The following is an 8,783-nucleotide window of genomic DNA, read 5'->3' on the forward strand; positions in this document are numbered from 1 at the left end:
TCTGTGGCAGTTACAGCCTTCTGATGTGTATTTCTTAAAGAATAAAACTTGGAAGTCAAAATTACTCCTTGATTCATTGGTTACAGAAATGGATGCTGTGTTAGCAGGAATGAAAACATTAACCTCCCGGTCCATGTCTATAAGAGCTCTTGAGTGACTAGGTGCATTGTCAATGAGCTGTAATATTTTGAAAAGAAAAAAAAAGACCCCTTTTTTTTTTTCTCTGAGCAGTGTTTCTCAACAATGGGCTTATAATACTCAGTAAACAATGCTATAAGCAAATGTGCTGTCATCCAGACATTGTTGTTTCATTTATAGAGCGTTGGCAGGTTACATTTAGCATAATTCTTAAGATCCCTAGGACTTTTGAAATGGTAAAAGACTACTGGCTTTAACTTAAAGTCACCAGCTGCATTAGCCCCTAACAAGAGAGTCAGCTTGTCCTTTGAAGATTTCAAGCCAGCCATTGACTTTTCCTCTCTAGGTATAAAAACCCTAGATGACATGTCTTTCCAATACAAAGCTGTTTTATCTACGCTAAAAATCTATTGTTCAGTGTAGACACCTTCAGTTATCTTAGCTATATCTTCTGGATAACTTGCTGCAGTTTCTACATCAGCACTTACTGCTTCATGTTTCGTTTTTATGTTAAGGAGATGGCTTCTTTCCTTAAACCTCATGAACCAACCTCTGCTAGCTTCTAACTTTTCTTCTGTAGCTTCTTCATCTCTCTCACCCATCATAGAATTGATAAGAGTTAGGATCTTGTTCTGGATTAGGCTTTGACTTAAGAGAATGTTGTGATTGATTTCATCTTCTATCTAGACCACTAAACTTTCTCCGTATCAGTGAAAAGCCTATCTTGTTTTCTTATTATTTGTATGTTCTCTGGAGCAGCACTTGTGATTTCTTTCAAGAATTTTTTCTTTACATTCACGTCTTGGCTAGCTGTTTTATATAATAAGCCTAGCTTTTGGCCTATCTGGGCTTTCGACATGCCTTCCTCACTAAGTTTAATCCTTTTTAGCTTTTGATTTAAAGTGAGAGACATGCGACTCTTCCTTTACTTGAACACTTACAGGTCTTTGTATTGTAGGGCTATTATTGGCCTATTGTTACGGCTCAGTAAATATAAGGAGGCCCAAGGGAAAGTAGAGAGATGAGGAAACAATTGTTCAGTGGAAACGTCAGAACATACACAGTATTTATTGATAGTTATCAATAAAGTTGACTGTCTTATATGGGTAGAGTTCATAGTGGTGTTAGGAATAACGCTTAAAATCCTAAGGAAATTAAACACTCAAACAAAGGATTCTTAGCAAGGCAATTTTACTTCTGCACAGAGGGGTGCCTCCTTGGCCAGTTGCCATGAGAGCACACCTGAACAGAGGGGCACGAGAGCCTTTATTCTTGATGCAAGTCCTGCCCATGTACCTTTTCCCCATTGGCCGGGGTCAGGTCGTACACTCTAAACTAATCCCGGTTGGCTAAACATTTGATTTTTTTTTAGATAGTGCGGGCACGTAAAAAAATTGGAGAGGAAGGGGAAGGGGTGTCTGTAATGAGCTAGAAAGTTAGTCCTCTTTCCAAATAAGGAAAGGAACGTGAGCTGGTACTGATAACGCCTGGTACTGTGGCATGCCTGGGCATCTAACAAGGCAAAAAGAAAAAAAGGTGAAAAAAGGTGGAGGAGTACTATGAATTAAAGAATAAAAGATTGATCAGATTATTTGAAGAGAAACTTCATCATATCCCACAACTTCCCCCTTTCCCTTTTGTTATAACTCTTTCTCTTCAAATCTTTCTAACGTAATTTGGCTCCATTGTTCTACTTGGTCTTCTTGAAGGAAAAGCCTATTTGAATCGGAGGAGGAGGATCCTAAGAGGTTTTAGTGAGAGCTATTTCAATAAGCCTTTGAATTAATCCTCAGGCACAGGGTATGATGCAGCATCCTAGAATAAGCAACCCCTTTCCAATGGCCAGAGAGAGGATTGAGGACATAAGTCCCTTCCGTCTACCGAACAAATTTCCTGTTAAATTTGTGAAGGGATCCTTTAGTTCAGAATTTTTGGCTAACTCATTTGATAGGGCACTAAGACCCTGTAATGCTTTAGTTATGGTCTGCCAGGAGCAGTGTTATTAGGGATATAAGTACAGCATTGAATCCTGATCGTGACGCAAACTCCACCTTCTTTTGCTAGTATCATGTCTAATGCTATCCTGTTTTCCCAGGCCATTTGACTGGCGGGTCCGAAGGAATTAATAAAGATCAAAGAACAATTAACACATTGGAATACTGTCAGACATAAAATTTATAAATGAAAGGTTAATCTAAGAAAGAAAAAATCCAGATAAATGCTTACTGTCTAATTGGGAAAACTGTACAGATAATTTTGCTGTCTTTGAAATTATTCTGTATTCAAGGTAGCATTTTTTCCCATTCTAATACCACTTGCTAATTTTACTATAAAAATAAATATTTTCAATAACAAAAATTGCAAAATAAAAAAGCACATAAACCATATCATCTTAGAATCTCATCTTCCTCATTATGTATATAAGAAAACAGGCAAGGTGCAATGGCTTACACCTGTAATCCCAGTACTTTAGGAGGCTGAGGTGGGTGGATTACTTCAGTTCAGGAGTTTGAGACCAGCCTGGGCAACATGGCAAACACTGTCTCTACAAAAACAAAAAAAGTCAGCTGGCTGTGGTGACACATGCCTGTAGTCCCAGCTACTTGGGAGGCTGAGGTGGGTGGATTGCCTGAACCCAAGAGGTCAAGGCTGTAGTGAGATATGATCATGCCACTGCACTCTAGCCTGGGCAACAGCATGAGATCCTGTCAAAGAGAAGAAAGGAAAGAGGGAAGGAAGCAAGAAAGGAAGGGAAGGGAAGGGAAGGGAAGAGAAGGGAAGGGAAGGGAAGGGAGGGAGGAAAGGGAGGAAGGGAGAGAGGAAGAAAGAAAGGAAGGAATATTTGCTTTAGTAATATTAATAATATTACTAAATATACTAGTAATAGGTGCTCTGTTTTTGGGTGCATATATATTCAGATTGTTATGGTTCCTTCATCATTATGTAATTATTTTATGTCTCTTTTTATGGTTTTTGACTTAAATTATGTTTTATCTGATAAAAGTATAGCTACTCCTGCTCATTTTTGATATTCAGTGTGAATTCTTATTTTCCATCCCTTTTCAGTCTATATGTATCTTTACAGTTGAAGTCAGTTTCTTGTAGGCAGTACATAGTTGAATCTTTTTCTTTTTTTTTTTTTTTTTGAGACGGAGTCTCGCTCTGTAGCCCAGGCTGGAGTGCAGTGGCCGGATCTCAGCTCACTGCAAGCTCCACCTCCCGGGTTTAAGCCATTCTTCTGCCTCAGCCTCCGGAGTAGCTGAGACTACAGGCGCCGGCCACCTCGCCTGGCTAGTTTTTTTCTTTTTTATATTTTTTAGTAGAGACGGGGTTTCGCCGTATTAGCCAGGATGGTCTCGATCTCCTGACCTCGTGATCCGCCCGTCTCGGCCTCCCAAAGTGCTGGGATTACAGGCTTGAGCCACCGCGCCCGGCCAGTTGAATCATTTTTTAAAATCCATTTTGCAGTCTACATCTTTTACTTGAGAAATTTAATCTGTTTACATTTAAGGTTATTACTAATAGGTAATAAATTATTTCTGTCATTTTGCTAATTGTTTTATGATTGTTTTATATATGCCTTTTCCTTTCTTTCTCTCTTATTATTTATCATTGTGGTTTTGTGGTTTCCTGTAGTGGTAATTTGTCTCATTTTTCTTTCTCATTTGTGTGTCTGCTATACTAATCTGTTTCATACTTTGATATTTTTTCATTATGGTAAATATCATCCTTTTATTTCCCGATGTAAGACTCCCTTAAGCATTTCTTAAAAGGCTGGTCTAGTGATAATTAATTCTCTCAGTTTTTGCTTGTTTGAGAGATTTCATTTCTCATTTTGAAATACAGTTTTGTTGATTGTAGTGTTCTTGACTGTTACTTTTTGTCTTTTGGCAGCTTGAATAGAGCATTCTATTTTCTTCTGGCCTGTATGGTTTCTTGCAAAGCAATTCACTTAGTCTAATGAGAATTCCCCTCTATAAGACTTGATACTTTGCTCTTAAGGTTTTTAGAATTTTCTCCTTGTCTTTTACTTTTAACTGTTTGACTATAATGTGCTTTGCATAAGATCTTTTAAGGTTGAATTTTTTTGGAGATCTTTGAACTTCCTTATCTGAAGGTCTATATGTATTGCAAGACTTGAGAAGTTTTCGGCTATTATTTTGTTTAATTGGTTTTTTGATTGTTTGTTTTTGTCTTTTAGAGATAAGGTCTCACTCTGTCTCTTGGGTTAGAGTGCAGTAGCGTGAACATGACTCACTGCAGCCTTGAACTCCTCAGGCTGGAGTGCAGTGATGTGATCATGGCTCACTTCAGCCTCGAACTCCTGGGCTTAAGCACTCCTCCCGCCTTAGCCTCACAAAGTGTTGAACTTACACGCAGGAGCCACCGCGCCCAGCCTGTTAAAGGTTTTTATGTCTTTGCACTTCTTTTCTTTTTCTGGAATTTCTACATTTTGAATATTTGCTTCCTTTATGGTATCCCCTATGTCATGTAGAATTCTTCATCCTTTTTTCTTCTTTTTGTTTTGTTTGGGTTATTTCAAAAGTTGTATCTTCAAGGTTAGAAATTCTTTATTCTACTTTATCTTGTCTATTGTTGAAGCTGTCAGTTATATTATTTCATTTATTAAATTCTTCCAATCTAGGATTTTTATTTGACTTTTTATGACATTTATTGCTTTGTTGAAGTTATTATTCAGATCATGAATTGTTTCCCTAATTTTTATCATCTTCTATATCTCACTGAGTTTCTTTAATATCGTAATTTTTAATTATTTCATTCATTTCCTTTTTCTGAAAACTTTTTTCTAGAAAATTACTGGTTTGTTTGGAGGTGTCATGTTTCCACACTTTTTTGTGTTTCTTGTGTGCTTATGTTGGTATCTGCACATCTGGTGTAATGGTTGTTTCCTTTAATTTTATGCATTGGCTTTCATAGGGAAACACTTTTTTCTATAGATGTATGTATAGTATTGGTTGAGTAGGGTGCTTTGGCTTTGATTCTAGGTGAGCTCAATAGTGTAGTCTCCTCCATATGATTCAGCTGTAATTAGCATCATTGGTGTCTGATTTCCTCAGTGGCTGAGGCTACGGTGAGACTTTGCTGGGGATGGGAATGACAGGCAACATGTGTTACTAGTCTCTTTGCTAAAATACAGCGAGAGTCACCTTTACTGCCGTTCCCAACAATTTCCTCATCTTCATCTGAGACCACCTCAGCTTGGATTTCACTGTCCATATGATTATTAGCATTTTGGTCAAAGCCATTCAACAGATCTCTGTGAAGTTCCAAACTGATCCAGATTTTCCTGTCTTCTTCAGGGCCCTCCAAACTGTTCCAACCTCTGCCCGCTACCCCGTTCCAAAGTTGGTTCCACATTTTTGGGTATCTTTACAAGCACTGCCCCACTCTACTGGTACCAATTTACTGTATTAGTTCATTTTCATGCTACCAATAAAGACATACCCAAGACTGGGTAATTTATGAAGAAAAAGAGGTTTAATGGACTCATAGTTCCATGTGGCTAGGGAGGTCTCACAATCGTGGGGGAAGGCAAAAGGCACATTTTACATTGCAGCAGGAAAGAGAGAGAATAAGAACCAAGTGAAAGTGGTTCCACCTTATAAAATCGTCGGATTTCGTGAGACTTATTCACTAGCATGAGAACAGTAAGGGGTTAAAAACCGCTCTCCTGATTCAATTATCTCCCACCAGGTCCTTCCCACAACACGTGGAAATTATGGGAGCTACAATCCAAAATGAGATTTGGGGGGGCACACAGCCAAACCGTATCCGCAGGAAACTGCCCAACTCTCTCTATAAAATACCAAGTTAAGCACCCCAGGTGAAGCAGTTAATATGCTTCACACGAAAACCATGTTGGGCTAGTTTTATGATAACTGGGTTATCCTCTCAGCAAATATGCCTATTACCCAGGTCAAGGTAAATTTTGGGGTTCAGGGAGGCCCTTTTGCATTGGTGCCCCTCCCACAGAATCACAGGACTGTTTAAGAAGCCTTATCAAATTTGTTGTTCCTTATAGGTCTCACAGATGCAACTCCCTGCTGGGAATCCAAACCCTTTTTCACCAGAAAAGATAAAATAGGCCTGGCGCGGTGGCTCATGCCTGTAATCCCAGCACTTTAGGAGGCCAACACACCCAGGTGGATCACCTCAGGTCAGGAGTTCGAGACCAGCCTGGGCAACATGGTGAAACCCCATCCCTACTAAAAATACAAAAATTAGCCAAGTGTGATGGTGGGCACCTGTAATCCCAGCTACTTGGAAGGCTGGGGCAGGAGAATCGCTGGAACCAGGGAGGTGGAGGTCGCAGTGAACCGAGATCATGCCACTGCACTCCAACCTGGGTGACAAGAGTGGGACTCTGTCTCAAAAAAGAAACAAAAAAGAAAGAAAAGGTAAAATGATCTGGGGCCAAGAACAAAACAAAACAAAAAAACAAACAAAAACATACAGATTAATAGAATTATAAAATGTAAGACGTTTAAACAAACTTTGTAGAATGTAGTTGTAAGCCCTTTACCTAAATGTCTTGTGAAAATGGATACTACATCTGACTGGGAGATGTTTCCCCTTTCTAGTACTATAAAGCTGAAGGCATGTAAATCTACTCTTTTAGTAAATTTTAATTGAACACGCTGAATGGGAACTAGTAAAATTGCCTGAGCCCACAAAGTATTAGGTAGAAGCTAGAGTGCTAGTCAGGACAAATCCTCCTCTTCATAGCCATTTGTGGCACGTTTATTGGGGCTAATGGCAAAAAACTGTCAATACTTCCCAATGACAATATTGAACTGAGAATTTCCACCTGAGAGGCATTTACTGCCTTGCTATGGAATTTTAACTGAAGCTATCCCTATGCTAATAAAAATGATGGTGCTCAAAAGAGTTCCATAAAAAAATAAAAATGATTTACATAGAATCTTGCTACCTGGGGATATTAGGAGAAAATACTGATAAGTAGGGAGCCTCTTTCCTAGATTCTACCATGCCTGATAGACAGTTTTCATGAGGTGTTGGCTTGTAAATAGCATTTCCCTAATATACAAGCATTGTTTGAAAGCTTCTGCTCTGGTTAAAGCAAGGTCAATAAAATCTTTTTCTTTTGAGTTATTTGAGTGAAGTATGTTTTTGTAAGCAAATTTATATTTCTCTTTGAGTTCTAAAATTTGAATTGTGATTTTATGACAGTATGGTTATTTTCATAAATTCAAAAAGCATCTTTTAAAACAAAAAAACTTGATACACTGGTTATTTTACTAAGACTTTAATTAAAATAGCATATTTTTAGGTGAAGTTTAGTCAAGGTCAACTTAAAGAAGCCTATATGGCCAATCCATTCTTGCTGCGTTTTTATTTAATTAATTAATTTTTTTTTTGGAGATGGAGTCTTGCTCTGTCACCCAGGCTGGAGTGCAGTGGTGCGATCTCACCTCACTGGCACCTTTGCCTCTTGGGTTCAAGTGATTCTCCTGCTTCAGCCTCCCGAGTAGCCAGGACTGTAGGAGTGTGCCACCATGCCTGGCAAATTTTTGTATTTTTAATAGAAACGGGATTTCACCATGTGAGCCAGGCTGGTCTTGAACTCCTGACTTCAGGCAATCCACCCGCCTTGGCATCCCAACATGCTGGGATTACAGGCATGAGCCACCATGCCCAACCCTTGCTGCATTTTATGCAAAATAACCAGGCCAAGTATAATAAGCCTAAAACTTATTTTGCACACAAATTAGTCTGGTTATAATTTCTCTTTAATAGAAAAAAATAGGGGGAGCTAAAGAAATTGCTTCAAAGGAAAACATTTAATACTAAATTTCAGCCCTAACTTTCTTTTTTTTTTGATGGGAGAATGAAACTTTATTTCTTGGCTACAATAATCCACTAGAGAGTACCAGATTATAATTTTTCTTCATATTTTTAGTTGGTAACCTAAAGGAATAGGTTCCTTTTTCTGTTCTGACACAGAAATTACTTTTTTAATTATCAAACTATAAATGTTATTTATCTCTTGTTTTACTTCCAAGAAAACCCAAATCATGATATTTTGAACAACAGAGATGTGGCTCTCCCTCATTTTGGCATCCCATTGAGCCGGGATCTGTATTTCACTGCAAATGCTCTGCTGCAGAAACTCTACAAGCACGCTTCCCTCTAGGCCCAGTTACTGTCACAGAAGAGGAGGGGTCATAAGACTGTAAGGGCTGGTTTTAAAGAACAAAATTAGGCCAAGCTCAAACCCTCCAAATCAAGGAGGGGTACAAAAATGCCTAAACAGCTGATAAAACGAGTTGAGTTGCTTTCTAAATGAGTATGTGTCACTTTTGCATCTACCCCAACCATGAAAAATTTTTTGGTTATTATAGAATTATAGGAATATATTTACTAACAGGATAAAAAATACCTTGTAACAAAGCCTCTTGGGTATAATACTCCCAGTTGAGAGTTATGAAGATAAACATGTCTATATATATATTTTTTCAGAACAATGCTTATGCTTGCATAGCTGATTGCTGTATGTCTTTAACAAAAGCCAAGCTTACAGTAGCTCAACACACAGAAGTTAAAAATAAGTCAGTCTCATAACTTGCCTTTTCATTTTTGTTTATTGGCTTTTACTTAAAATA

This window comes from Colobus angolensis, unplaced genomic scaffold (genome assembly GCF_000951035.1).
Source record: "Colobus angolensis palliatus isolate OR3802 unplaced genomic scaffold, Cang.pa_1.0 Scaffold11, whole genome shotgun sequence".
NCBI lineage: Eukaryota > Metazoa > Chordata > Mammalia > Primates > Cercopithecidae > Colobus > Colobus angolensis.